Source organism: Lissotriton helveticus, chromosome 1_1 (genome assembly GCF_964261635.1).
Source record: "Lissotriton helveticus chromosome 1_1, aLisHel1.1, whole genome shotgun sequence".
NCBI classification, from domain to species: domain Eukaryota; kingdom Metazoa; phylum Chordata; class Amphibia; order Caudata; family Salamandridae; genus Lissotriton; species Lissotriton helveticus.
The window spans coordinates 158,378,675-158,393,791 of NC_136057.1; the positions used below are offsets into that span (position 1 = coordinate 158,378,675).

The window sequence follows — 15,117 nt, forward strand, 5'->3', positions numbered from 1 at the left end:
ATTTTAGGGCGTGTATGTTGGGGTTCAAGGGGGCCTGGTTCCTTCTGTCTAGTTCCCCATTAGCGGTTCTTAAAAAAGTTTCGGATTGGCCTCTGGATAAAAAAGTGTTTGGATTTGCTCCACCACGTCTTCCTGAGCTACCATCCTCGTCTGGGTCAGAGGGTGGTAGCTCAGGAAGACGTGGTGGAGCAAATCCAAACACTTTTTTATCCAGAGGCCAATCCGACACCCCACAACGGGGCAGGGTCAAGACAGCACACAGATGGTACAATCCACCAGGGGAACAGAAAACCAGGAACAACTATTACCAATGGTAAATCAAACCATTCCCATTGTCAACCTTTCTAATCATTTGCTATCTGGAGATGAACTATCCTTACTCAAAAAAGGACTATCATTTGTCCCTACAATTCCTCCAAATTTCATGGAACTACAAACAGAACTACTTAGGTTCTTTAGGCGTATTCGCCTTAAAGGATTTTTCCAAATTCACCCCTCCTCTGAGTCCATTGCCAACACTCCTTTCCGCCCTCCATCTACATTCCTCCCTTCAGCAGGAATGATTCCATCAGAGATCCTTACATTTGAAAAATTGGTTTTAAAGGATCTATCTAAACTCCAGAATACCAAAAGATTCATTCCCTACAACATATCATTGAATGAAAAGCAAGCAATTGGATCTCTAAACGATACACTCATAATCAAGAGTGCAGATAAAGGGGGAGGAATAGTACTACAGGAAAGAGACGCCTACTCCGCAGAAATCCAGAGACAGCTAGATAATAAAGATCACTATCTAAGACTAGCCTCTAACCCAACTAAAGACATCCAAGGGATAATCCTTAAAGTCACCACTCAGGGTTTAACAGAAGGTTCTTTGAGTAAAAAAGAGTTTCACTTCCTGAATGTGAAATGTCCACAGACTACAGTCATGTATACACTCCATAAAATTCATAAAAACATCACTAGTCCCCCTGGTCGCCCAATTGTTTCAGCCTGCGGCTCCATCTTGGAACCCTTAGGGTCCTATGTGGATTTCTTTATAAAAGAATTTGTTCCTTTGACCCAATGTTACATTAGGGACTCTATTGCCATGATAAATTTGATTGAACATCACCCCTATGATCCTGCATCTGACACAATATGTACTATGGACGTAGAGTCCTTATATACCAATATCCCACAAACAGCAGCACTATTGGTGATACAAAGGATATTAGACTCACGCCCACGCCCCCACGCAGTGCCCACTTCCTTCATTTTACAGGTTTTGGAAATTTGCTTGACACTGAACTTTTTTACATTCAATAACAACTTTTTTCAACAAATTAAGGGCACGGCCATCGGCGCAATTTTTGCACCAAATCTAGCAGTGTTATTCCTGGACCAACTAGAAACCAACGCCATCCTGACATCAACCAACCCGTTCTTCGCCGGAATTGGCTTTTGGCGCAGATACATTGACGACATTTTTATCATATGGAAGCAAGATACCAATGTTCTGAGCCAATTCCTTCACTGGATGAATAACAATTGTGCTGGTTTAGCCTTCACCATAACGACTGACAAATCCTCGATCTCATTCTTAGATCTGACCATCTTCCACTCAGAAGGCACACTCCTGACTCGACTACATAGGAAACCCACAGAGAGGAATACCCTCCTAAACTACACCAGTAACCACCCAAGGACCCTTAGGGATTCTCTCCCCTATTCTCAGTTCTTGAGAATAAGAAGAAATTGCTCCTGTAAAGAAGACTATTTTAAGGAGGCCACACACTTATCCTTGAAATTAAAGGATCGAGGGTATCCCAAAAGAATTGTAAAAAATGCCCTGAAACGAGCATGGTACTGCCCAGGAGACATTCTGCTTACCCTCAAGCCTAAAAAGGAACTTGAGAGAATCGCCTGCGTTACGACGTTCTCTCCTGTTTCAAACAAACTCCGCAAGGTGATTTTGCAACACTGGCCAATCATTAATGCTGGAAATGTGAACATTAAAAGGCCTTTGTTTGCTTTAAAAAAAGCAGAAACCTAAAGGAACATCTGGTTAGGGCTGCCTTACCATCTTCTATATAGTCCTCTACCCTTGACTCAGTATGGGGTCTGTCCCCCATTGTGGGTCATTCAAAATGTGGGTGTTGTAATGTCTGTAATTTTACCATTGAAGGGAAAAATTTCACGTATAATAATGTTACAATCAAATGCCAGACTTTTTCAAACTGTAACACTATCAACGTGATTTATCTGATACAATGCCCTTGTTTGAAAGTATACGTGGGGCAAACAACCCAGAAGGTGAAAACAAGAATCTGCCCACATAGGAGTCGTTTCAGATGCAAGACACCCAATGCCCGCCTAGTGGACCACTACTTGGAGGCCAATCACAGTGAGGACGACATCAGGTGGACGGTCTTACAAACATTGAAATTACCTCCAAGAGGAGGTAACATGGCACAATTACTGAACAGGGCTGAACTGAGAACAATAATTCTGCTTGACTCTATAAGGCAAGGTCTGAACAGGACTGAAGACTGGACCTCCCTGCTCTGATTACAAATTTTCAGCACGCAGAATTGTGTTAATTATGTCTTGATTTAGAGTAAAAAGGAGCTGTGTTAAAATACTTCAAAATTTAAAATGTAACTCAGTTTGAAATATGCTAACTACAATGCTAAATGTATGTCACCCTTTCATGTCACAGCCCTCACTTCGCATAATCCTCGACCCGGCACTCCTAGTCCACACGAATCCCTTGATGTCACCATCACTCACTGTTAGACCCTTCCCATTCCAAGATGGCCACCGCCATTCACAGTAGAGACAGACCTTCTAGTCACCTCCTCAGTGTCGACTACACCGAACTCAAGCTGGCGCGCCAGTCGCAACGAGTATTTAAGCTGAACCGAAGCACTCTCACTTGTTCCTGCTACCATGCACGACCAGATCGTATGACCACCGCGCCAACGACGCAAATTGAAGGTAAGCCCGATCCTAACCCCGCCCTCACTGTAGTCGTCCTGCAAGTTCCATTAACGAGTCCAATCCCTTTCTTGCAGACACGCTAGGCATCCCACCGCGGGCCTAACCGTTGATTCAGTGAATATACCGCTGTAATCCCATTCTGGACAAGCACCTTCTTCCCAACTTGATCCTGCTTGCACCTTCAGTAGCAGGTAATCCTCTTCCCACTTGTTAGCCCACACATGGGCCTCGACACATGCCCTGAATTAGCAGGGTTCCTCATATCTACTTTTGTCTTTCGTCAGGGTCTCATTTCAACGTTATTTATATTGAAAGACTTGAGACAATTGAACCCGTGGCACTCGAGCAATCGCCACCTCAAGGTTTGTGACACACCTCCCCTATTCTACTCACTGCGCCGTTTTTAACCACTCATCACGTCCATCAACTATCGCCCTAACACTTCCGAATGCACAAAACCACCACGGCAAGCACTGATGTAGGAAACCGAAGGTTCACTATAAACAATTGATTGTCACTGTATCACCTTTTCAAACCGCCCTGACTTCCCTCGTTTCTCAATGAATAACCCTCCCAGTAGAGACGGAAGCGCCGGTTTGTAAGATTTCTGTAAAATCACAAATAGACAATTACTGGCACAGCAAAAAAATTGCTACTGAGTAAACCTTGAATCTTCATTTATCATGATTGTTTGCATATGACCGTTCTGACTTCCACTGTCTCTCTCTGAGTTTTCAACCTAGTAGAGACGGAAGCGCCGGTCCTCCGTGACTGAGTATTTTTATTCAGTTTAAATGTCACCGGCTAGGTATCTTTTAGCACACAATATGCCGCTTAACTGAGTTTTCTTTTAAACTGTCACCAGTTGTACACTAAGAACAATTGGTTCGTAATATGCTGCATGCAAAGTTGCTTCTTTTATTTGGTTAGATTCATCTGAATCACTCCTTCCTTTCTCCCCTGTCTCACCAGGCTTTATTCATAAATACAGGCAATTATTATTGGTCCTGATGATGATCCCGCTTTCATAGGGGCAAGGGATTGAAACGTCGTCGACTTTAAGAAACAGTGTCGCAATTGTACCATTGTGTGAATATATTGCTGTCACTGATATGTATTGCTTGCAGTACGATGCATGCCACATTTTTGCTCCAAAAAGTTATTGCCTGAAAACTTGTTCCCCTACTTTTCCTAACTTCTTTCTTTCCTTAAACTGGGTACAGGACTGTGCCCTCTTTATCTTTTGTGTGTTCAAAAATAAAAAAGAAATAAAAATCTTTCAGAATTACAAAATAAATATTCCATGTCCGGCTGGGCATCGGAATTGAACTTATAGTACACATTGTGGTCTATAATTTAATTTGTTCGAATACTGTCTTTTATGCTTAGGACCATTGTTCTTCAAAAAATGGAATCTAACAGTAGCACAATGAGCAAACAAAACTCACCAAGGCCTCATTCTTGATGTCACCTGCTGCAGGGCCTAGTCACACATGTTAGCTCCAACAACAACATGACTCACACATTTGTGGAAACCACACAGAGAACAGGCCATACATTAGTCAATGTGCTGGCACATGTTGGGCATTTGCATTACTCCAGAACGTTACTTCCATGCACATGTTTCTGTAATTTGTGGTGAACACATGAGCATGGCACTACGGTCACTTCCCTGAACATAACTGACTCACATCTTCCTGATGAAAGGGGCATAACCGGGCATCAAATGATCCCTGTGCATATCAATCAATCAATTAATCAGTACATTTGTAGAGTGCACAACTCACCCGTGAGGGTCTCTAGGCGCTGGGGGGGGGGTGCGGATACTGCATCTTACAAAACAGATCAGTGGGTTTAGCTGACTTACAACCAGTAAAAAGGGGCAGCAGGCTAAGGTACTGTAACGTGCATGTCTAACGAAAGTCTGCAAAGGTGTGCGCAAAGACACATATTCACCCCTTCCTTGCTGCTGTCTGGCTTTCAACTGCCCATCCTGGTCAGGGAAGACCACCACTAGGATGTAGAGCATGGGGGGGGTCAGTGTAAGTGCCTTCGCCTCTTGCCAGGATATGACAGGCCCAGCCAGACCTCAGCAATCTTCTTGGCCCAGCTACAAAGGTCCTACCACCTCTCGCGACAATGACAGAGGCGCCACATCTCCAACCCACGGAGCACACCTTCTTGGCGATGGTCCTCCACAGTTTGCAGTTTGGCCTTTTCATAGGCATTGACCGGTAAGGATGACATGGTGACAGAACTTTGGTGCTCATGCAACATGTTTCTGAGTCAGACACTTGTACAAACTGTTAAAGGTCAATTTGGCACCAATGTCTAACGAGTAGGCTTTTGGCATTGTGTGCAGTTGCCCTGGGTTCAATGATGACTCCGTCCCATGAAAACAGTGATAAGTAAGGATGGGCGAAGTTGGCAGAGTACCACTACACAGAATTCCACGAAGTTGAAACTCCATTCCATCTCATCCCAATTAATAAAACAGAAACTCCACACACCTTTGGTAAAACAACAAGTAACTCTATCTTTATATTCTAAAATGAATTTAGTCATCTCACAAAAGTGAAAATTAAAATATAGTAAACAGTGGGAGAGGTGATGATTTTGGAGTCTTCCCTAACCTTGGGAGAGAACCAAGCACATGCCTTGAACACAAAGAGCACATCATGCTGAATGATTCAGCGGTGGTCCTGTCCTCCTAGGATCACCCCAAGCACAGTTATGGGCAAAAATGCAATCCCAACTATATGCATTCTTCTGTGTAAACATAGAGTTACTTGTTGTTTTATGCAGAATATGTGAGGTTTCTATTTTATTAATGGGAATGAGATGGAACGGAGTTGCAGAGCAGAGTTCACAGAGTTTTTGTTCAAATTCCGTGTAGTAGTACTCCACCAACTATGCCCACTCTTACTATTGAGCAATCTAGAACTTATAGTTCCTAAGTGAGATATTGCCGAGAAGGGGGGAAGAGCAGACCTGCCCACCATGATAGAATGGCGAGCTAGCATAGACCTGTATATCGGGGCGGAAAAAACTGTATATTCAGCAAGAGGGTGCCCTAGGAAGTTCAGGAAGATCTGGCAGCCGTGGCTTAGTTTTATTGTTAGGAGATGATGGAGTAGGGCACAAACAGGACACAGCCTAGTACACAGGGGCCAATATAGGTTGAGTAAGTTACCCTGGGATGCTGAGCAGGCGAGTTACACGAGACACGTCTAATGCACAAGAAAGGGTGGGGGGAAGGTCAAGAAGAATTGTCTTATTGTTATGCCTGCATTTCTACCAATAATGTTTAATGATTATGATGCTAATTTTGTAATACCTGTTGATGTTTTGGCTGATTCTTGGGAACATAAATAAAAACAGTTTTAAAAAGAAAAAAAAGAAATAGCTTTACAACATTTAAAAGACACATATAGTGCTTATTAAAAGTTGATTAATCAAAATCCTTTCCCAGCATTAGCGCCCAAGAATTTAGAAATGCAAATCTACATTCACCTTTAAGATGTATCTGGGCTGAAGCTCAGAAGAAAGTGCAAAGGAGGGCTCTGGAATAATGTTGTATGTATTCTCCCATATATCGATTTTTGTGTTCACTGCTTGGTCATCTTTCTATTCGCCATCAATGGTAGTTGCCCAAAGAGTTTAAATTTGTCACAAATGTTTGCGTTAACATACACGTCTTGACATGCGTGGGGTGCAGAGATTTAAAACCAGTAAATCCCATATTAGTCACCAGCAGACAGAACAGCTTTAGAACAACATTTTGTGCTACTAAAGTGACTCAGCATTAAGGTACTGGACCGTGCGGATGCTCAAGATGTAAGGCTCTGGGGCTCCGGAGGATGCTAGGGAGTGAGGCTCTGAGGATAAAGAGGCTTGTGATAGGCTCTGTAGCTCACTTTGGTTGCCAGACACTGTTATCTGGTGGGTCCAATGTTAGGCAACCGTTCTTCTTGTGAACTGGCCCCCCTCTCGCCAGATTGAAGGGAGGTGGCTGGGATCCCCAGGCAGATAGATGTCTCTTTAGGTATGTAGCTCACACACTGTGCTGGATGTGACTCTCCCCTCACAGGAAGAGGCTCAGTGCACATTGTAGGCACAGAGGCCAGTTGCTGAATTCCTGTTTTGTCATTTTACTTCTTCTTTGTGGATTCCACACCCCCAAATTCCCATTACCATTGTCTAATGCGCCCTCATACACAGAGGAACCCTTGACCTATGATTTAATAATTAATACCATCTTCTAAATTGCATGAACTTTATGTTTTTATGGAATTTTGTGTACTATTTCTTTCAAGCTGGTGTTGAGTTTAAATGCTATTCTAGTTCTGCATTGCTGGCTGATTGGGGCCTCCCTAAAAAGCAAACTTTGGGGCATATTATCAAGAAAGGCGATAAAATTATCGCCGCTTTAGTGGCAGGAAACTGCTACTAAAGCGGCGATAATGGGCTTGATAATATGCCCTTGTGAATTCCCATAGAAGCCCAGGTGAACACCAGAACCTGAGCTGATATGGGAATTCACAAGGACATATTATCAAGGCCATTATTGCCGCTTTAGCGGCAGTTTCCTGCCGCTAAAGCGGCGATAATTGTATCGCCTTTCTTGATAATATGCCCCCTTGGGACTAATTTACCTGATGCTAGCGCCGCCGTGGCACCACTTTTTCACCACTTTTTCTGACTCTCAACCTCTGAACCTCAATCTATAAGGCCATGCAAAGCCACTTTGCTTGGCTTCAAATGGTCTTAAAGCTATCGAGTAAGACAAAGCAGCAATGTGAAGTAATATCTGAATTGTTTGCAAAAAAGCATGCTTCGGATATATATTTATATCTCAAGGGCTCGCAACAAAACACGTGTACGATGAATTTTATACCATATATTTTATAAATGATCAGTAAGATATTAAAAACACATGTTATTCAATGTCATTGTTGTATAATTGTACACACTTAAAGAGCAGCAATCTAATTACTCAAACATCCCACCATTCGTATCATCATGCATTCATCTCACACAAACTCTAGGGGCCCGATTCACAGAATGAACTTAAGACTCAATCCTAAACTTACTACTATTTTGGTATTCACAGAATGCACTTACTACTTTTGGCATTCACAGAATGAATTTACTACTTTTGGTATTCACAGAAGTTAGGATTTTGTCTTAAGTTTGTCTTAAGACAAACTTAAGACAGACTTAAGACAGACTTAAGACAAAATCCTAACTTCTGTGAATACCAAAAGTAGTACGTTCATTCTGTGAATGCCAAAAGTAGTAAGTGCATTCTGTGAATACCAAAATAGTAGTAAGTTTAGGATTGAGTCTTAAATTCATTCTGTGAATCGGGCCCTATAGCAATAAAACATACAAATCTGTGCGATCTGAGAGCCATATTATCAAGAAAAGGCGATACATTATCGCCGCTTTTATCAGCAGGAAACTGCCGCTAAAGCAGCGATAATGGGCGTGATAATAGGCCCTTGTGAATTCCCATAGAAGCCCAGGTTCTGGTGTTAACCTGGGCTGCTATAAAAATTGTCCAGGGCATATTATCAAGCCCATTATCGCCCCTTTAGCAGCAGTTTCCTGCCGATAAAAGAAGCGATAATGTATCGCCTTTTGTTGATAATATGGCCTTAGGATTCTTCATTGGGTATAAACCGTTTTGATAGTGTTTGCAGGAATCTTGATGATGATTTTTCATAAAGATACCTAGATTGGATTTACTAGAACGTGTCCAGCAAGCAGCAGGAGCAGAACCATCAGCTGTTACTAGAGGGCAAGGATACCTGACAACAGCCAATTGGTTTGCGGGAATTTGCATACCCAGAAGCCTGTGCAACACCTCAAACACTTCGGTTTCATTGTCAGGAGTCAAAGCAATCTCTTTTATCAATAAAAATCAGACATATGTTTATATATGTACGTGTTTTAGTAAGCCAGCATTATATTTATTCTTCCAATTATATTTGAAAACTCACCGTAATTCATATGTTATTTACACTACGAAGCAACGGCGTGAGTGGTCAATGTTGTCATTGTAATGCACGAATCGAGATACATCTGCACTTCGTGGGGTTATGATTGTCTTTTTAGCGATCACTGTGAGATCCACGATAAAATAAAAAGGAAGAATTGGTGTGAGTTTAGGTTTTGTGAAAGCCATCATACAATTGATTTGGGGAGTTTTAACTGAGATTGGTTAATTTCTACTTTGACCAGAAAGCAGTTATCACTTTTGATACACTGTTGCAAGCATGATGAGCTCAGCTAGCCTACAGGCCTCACACGCACGTGTGCTGCCTGCCACTCGAGTCCAGCAAAGTAGTGCATTTATTTACAGCTTGGGCGGATCACCCCGCTGAAATGCACAAAAACAATTTCCCCATGACGCAGGAATCCTTGCTCCATGGTGCAAGAGTGCCTTTTCCGGCGCATGGAAACTGTTTGTGCGCCAGCGCAAGGGGGGAGAGCACAGGAATGCGACATATAATTGTGAAGAAGTTTCATTCCTGTGCCCTGAAAGTGGCACATCGTGCGCAGCCAAAGGGCTTGCTGTGCCGCACTGCTGCACTTTCTTGTAAATCTGCCCCCGTATCTCTAGGCACGTTCACAATGTCATAGCGTGATTCCATTTTGCAAATAATCTTATCTAATTTAAAAGCGGGTAGGAAGCAGTTTTTGAAACTTTGTGTCAGGGAATTAATTAAACATGTGCTGGTAAGAGAAAAAGAAAAGTGGGAAAATAGATTATTTACAGATACTTCTTAAACTGTGCAAAAGCATATAAGTAAGAAAGCATAAGTTACATTTAAAGAAAATTCATAGTGTCAATCTGAGACTTGAGAAAAAAAAGGAAGTATTGCAATATACACTATAAGCAAGAAATACAATAGCGCAAAACAATGCAATATGTGTACTTGCTCATTTCTTAAGTGAAGTTGGGAAAGCAGCCATGCTTTGGAAGAACTGGCATAGGGCTATTGAAAATTACTTAGGTGCTATAGATGGAAAAGCATACAGAGAGGAAAAAGGCAATTAAGTTTGGTTTGTTAGGTAACGCAGGGCAGGACATTTTTGACAGTCTGCCTGAGTTTGAAAATGTGCCATGGAAGTTCATTCCGCCTGACAAATATCAGGAAGCGGTAAAATTGATGGGAATCAATTTTCTAAGGAGCCTAACAATATGGTTGGTAGGCACAAATTTGCCAGGCGTAAGCAATCTGAAAATGAAACTATAAGGGAGTATATTGCGGCACTAAGAGTACGGGCTACAAATTGCAAATACAAGAAAATGGTTGACACGTACATCATAGACCAGTTTGTCTTCCATTGCTTTTCCAAGAAGATTTAAGAACGACTTTTGGGGTATCGTAATCCTAGCCTTTAGGAACTAATTGACATGGCAAGAGGGACTTAGCGCGTATCTTCAAAAGTCTTGTCTATTGAAGCTGTAATTAGTACTAATGTTTTTACTTTACGGGAAAAGAAGAGAGTAGAACAAAAGGAAGCTGAGAGAAGTCAACCAAGGGCATATGTACATGCCCCTATCACCACAGGAACGTCACTTTTTGTGATATTCCCATGGCGAAAGGGGCCTTGCCTTATGTACAAGTCAGCATTAAGCCCCTTAATGTGGCTTAATGCTGCCTTGTACATAAGGCACCCTTTCACACTATGTTTAGCGTGAAAGGGTCGTGCAGTGGGTGTTGTGGTGGGCGTTCCACTGCAACACCCAGTGTATTTGACGCTGCTCCCTATGTACAAGGGTGGCGTACATAGGAGGCGACGCCAAAATAATTGAATTATTTGAATTTGATGAAGAGATGTGCTCTAATGTTTTATTTTAACAGTTGAAGTACCAGAAGAAAAAAAATGGTTGCACCTTAAGGTAGTGTGCATATTGATAATATTGAGCTTCAAGTTATGGCAGATTCAGGTTCGACTAGAACAGTCATAATATCAAATTTTTACAAGGATGATGTTCAGTTAAAAGAAACTGATGTGAACCCAAAAGCATTTAGGAATTTTGAAATCGACATGGTTGATTATTTTGAAGATAGTTTGAATTTCAAAGGTAGTGTGATTGAAATAAAAATGTATGTTGCGAAAAAAGGTTGTAACATTGTGACTTATTTTAAAACCTGGATCTGCAGAGCCGATTGTACTAGATGAAAATTTCAAAGGAATTATGCAAATTTCAAATGTTAATTTAGATTTACAGTCTGTTCTTAAGAATAATTGTGAAGTGTTTAGAGAACACATTGGTTGTGTCAAAGGAGTTGAACACAGAATTAATTTAAAAGAGGGTGCTATACCGGTGACACACAAAGTTAGACCGGTCCCACTTTCCATGAGGAAAGATTTGAAAAATGTGTTACTTAAACTTTGTGTGGTGGGTGTAATAGAGTCTAAATGGCGAAATCAGACTATGTGCTGACTTGAGGTTCGAAGTGTTTTTCGTTGATTAACCTCAATTCAGCATACCACCAGAATAAGTTAGCCGATGAGTCAAAAGACCTCACAACTTTTGTTACCCCAATTGGAGTTTATAGGTATGTGATATTACCATTTGGACTAGCATCTTCTGATAGCGTTTTACAAAACCGTACGTATATGCTCTTTAAATATGTTAACGGAGTAGAGAAATTTCATGATGAAATACTTGTTCATTCCTGAAATGAAAAAGAGCATAATGAAAGACTTAATATGGTACTGTCTATTTTAAAAGAAAGAGGCATGACAGTTTCTAAAAATGAGTACAAGTTCCTGCAAAAAAGCATTGACTACCTTGGACATTTTCTTACAGATGAGGATATCAAACCTAAAAATTATTTAGTAAAAGCTATAAGAGATGCGTCAAGACCATTTGATAGAGACACATCGAAGTCATTCATAGGTCTTATCGAGTATTATTCTCGCTTTATTTCAGTGTATGTTCATAAGGTTGAACCTTTATGTACACTTTTGAGAAAGAGGCTGAAATTTGAATGGACCAGTGAACAAGATGTAGCATTTGAAGAGGTTAAAAAAGTTTTAAAAAGCTATTTTTGAAGAACCAGCTTTACATCCATATGACGCTAACAGATGTAATATAATAACTGTGGATGCAAGTTGCGTTGGTATTGGTGCAGTTTTTAGCCAAAAGAAAGGTGATGAGGAATTTATTATTGCATACATATCAAGAAGACTGAGGGGTGCTGAAAGGTTTTATAGCACAATAGAGCGTGAAACATTAGCTTGTGTCTGGGCAGTGGAAAAATTAAAAATGTACCTATGGGGAAAGGGATTTGAAAGTATGACTAATCACAAGCCTCTTACATACATGATGAATGACTGTGGTAGAGGTAATGGTAAAGCTTTGTCAAGACTAGTCAGACTTCTTTCAAAATTACAAGAGTTGAATTTTAACTTTAGACACATACCTGGAGGTCTAAATTGTAGAGCAGATTTTCGATTTAGACTGCCTGTTCAGGATACAGAGGATGAATGTTTTGAAGAAACTGGGGTGGCAAATGTACAAGGAGTTAACGCCTCCATAGCGTAATTTTTCACGTTACAGGTGCTTTTTTTTATCACCTTATTTACAAGTTGTCGCTAACCTCAGTTAGCGGCAGTTTTCTGGAAAAAACGTGAATTTTTAAGATCGCGACTTCTGTTAGTGGGAGTTAACAACAATTAGATGCAAGGTATGCGATCCCGTGCAAAAACTGCTGCTAAACCCACTTCGTGATATTTACAAAGAATTCCTTGTATGGTGGTGAAAAACCAAAAAAGCTGCCTCCAACTAGAGTTAGAGGCAGTTTTTTAAGACCAAAAAATAGCTGGTCTTAAAAATGGTGCAAACATTTGGGACCTCATTTCAGAAAGTTTTGGTGCTGGACAGCGCTGCAAGGAATGTTGATGCACTGCCCTGTAACATGACTACAGGGCAGGAAAGCGCACCATCAATAAGATAGGGCGCATTGCTGGGTCTCATTCATGAAAAGTGTTGCATCGCTGGGACAAAACAGCGTTGCACCACTTTGCACTACGCTCTTCTTGCAACAGGATGCGATTTAAGCACTGTACGGCGCTCCATGTCGCAATTATTGACTACTACGTCTGGAATCCTGACGTATCTGTCAGTGCTAAAGTCACACATTGCTGCAGTTTGTGTCACAAGCATGACACAACTCCAGAAATGCGTGGGGCCATGACTATCCCTGTGGCACTGTGTCATCCTTACGCCTGCCAAGAGGCAGGCATTAGGTACTGACGCAGTGGCATCCTACAATTGTTGCAGTGAAATCTGATAGATTTCACTGTGCCACTCCTATGAGGCTTTGTTGCGTGGGAACACCCACCCTGGTGGGGTGAAATTGTCAGAAGGGGCTCATGAATAAGTCCCCTGTATTTTCTCCCCTAAGCTGGCGCACAATGGCTGCCCTGCGCCAACGCAGGCACCCTTGCGCCTTGGTGCAAGGGTGACTGTGTTGAGGAGTTGATTGATGTTGCAGCTCCATCACTTCTCGAGATGTTTGCCATGGCCATCTTGGAGTGTTGTTTGTCTGGTCATTTCTTTAGGGGTGCTAGGGTGTCGGTGCAGTTGGAGATCTATCGGTGGAGGTTGTGCGCTGCTGTGTTGACGTCTGTAATCATTGGTAGAATGGTGGTGCTGAGGAAGTTGACGAGAAGTTCTCTGGTGGACTTGATCCAGCCGCGAAAGAGAGCAATGATGGTATAAGAAGAGCAAGGTGAAAACTAAGCATGGTGAAAACTAACCGTGGGCAAGGAACTCAGACATTTGTTAACTATGCATTACATGCAATATTAACTACTGCACCCACAACTCTTTAATACAACAACTTTAACTTTACAAGCAAAAAGAAAATATATATAACCAGGTTACAGATATGAGCTCTGATAAAGCTCAGGCAATGAGAGAGCTGATGATTTAGGGGTCACCCCTAACCTAGGGGGAAGACAAGCAGATGCATTGATCACAAAGAGCATATCATGCTGAACGATTCTGTGGTGGTCCCATCTTCCTAGGACAACCCCAAGCAAAGTTATGGGCAAAAATACAATGCCAATGAAAGTAGGGCAAGATACTATAGTGAAGTGAATATTATAGTATTTGCTCTCAGCTGAGTCTGAGACCCTGCACAATGATGAATATTTTGATATTGGAAACTATAATATTCACTGCCTCTAGAATGTGCTCTTTGGGGCAGATTTACAATAAGTGGTGCATCCCTGCATATTAGCAGGGATGCGCCACTTATTGTGCGCCATGCCTCTGCCACCATTGATGCGACGAATTTACAATGCGGCGCACCAATGGGCAGAAATGGCACAGATGCGTGACGCATCTGTGGCGTAAACGCGGCGCATTGCTGGAGTTGCGCCGCAAGCACGACGCAGCTCCAGCAAGGCTCTGGGGGACCCTATCTTGTTAATGCTGCGTCAATCCTTACGCCTGCTTCAAGCAGGCGCAGGGTTTTGACGCAGCATGGGCCCCAAAGCGACTGAGTGAAATCTTGTAGATTTCACTCAGCCACTTTTAGGAGGCGCTCCTGTGCCAGAACGCCCCACCCTCCACAGGAACGCCTCCTTCTGACGCAGGGCTTTACAACGTGGCGCGTCTTTTGCGCCGCCGCTGCTTCACAAAAGTGACGCAATGGCGGCATAAAAGGGGTGCAAGGGGCTTGTAAATCTGCCCCTTTGTGTTTAAGGCATCTGCTTGGTTCTCTCTCTAGTTTAGGGAGGTCCTCAAAATCATCACCTCTCTCACTGCTGTGCTGTATTTTCATTTTTCACTTTTGTGAAATGTCTGTATGCATTTTCACATGTAAAGATAACATTAATTATTGTTTAACTAAATGCAATGCTTGCTATGTTTTTATTTTCATTTTTGTGAGATGACTATATGTATTTTAGTACATGAAAATAGCTATTTGAAGTTTTAGTAAAGGTAAGTGAGATTTATGTTTTATTAGTCTACAATACATTGAAAACACAAGCATTTAGTTTTATTAATATGTATAACACAAAATTCAATTTGGAGTAAACTACTGAACCCACAACACTTTGATAAAACTACATTACATGCTAATAAGTAAATAC

The 15,117-nt window shown here is 41.8% G+C and overlaps 1 long non-coding RNA gene across 4 annotated transcripts in view; it reads left to right on the top strand.

The window, feature by feature from the left end:
* The first annotated feature begins 2,866 nt into the window (after window positions 1-2,866).
* LOC144781326 (uncharacterized) overlaps window positions 2,867-15,117 on the top strand; it is a 118,692-nt gene continuing 106,441 nt past the window's right edge. For 3 of the 4 annotated variants that reach the window (XR_013600975.1, XR_013600963.1, XR_013600980.1), the window contains exons 1-2: window positions 2,889-2,982; window positions 3,060-3,176. This is a non-coding gene — a long non-coding RNA (uncharacterized LOC144781326). Of the gene's footprint in view, window positions 2,983-3,059; window positions 3,177-15,117 lie in introns of all 4 variants that reach the window. The other variant, XR_013600968.1, reaches the window with a different exon arrangement.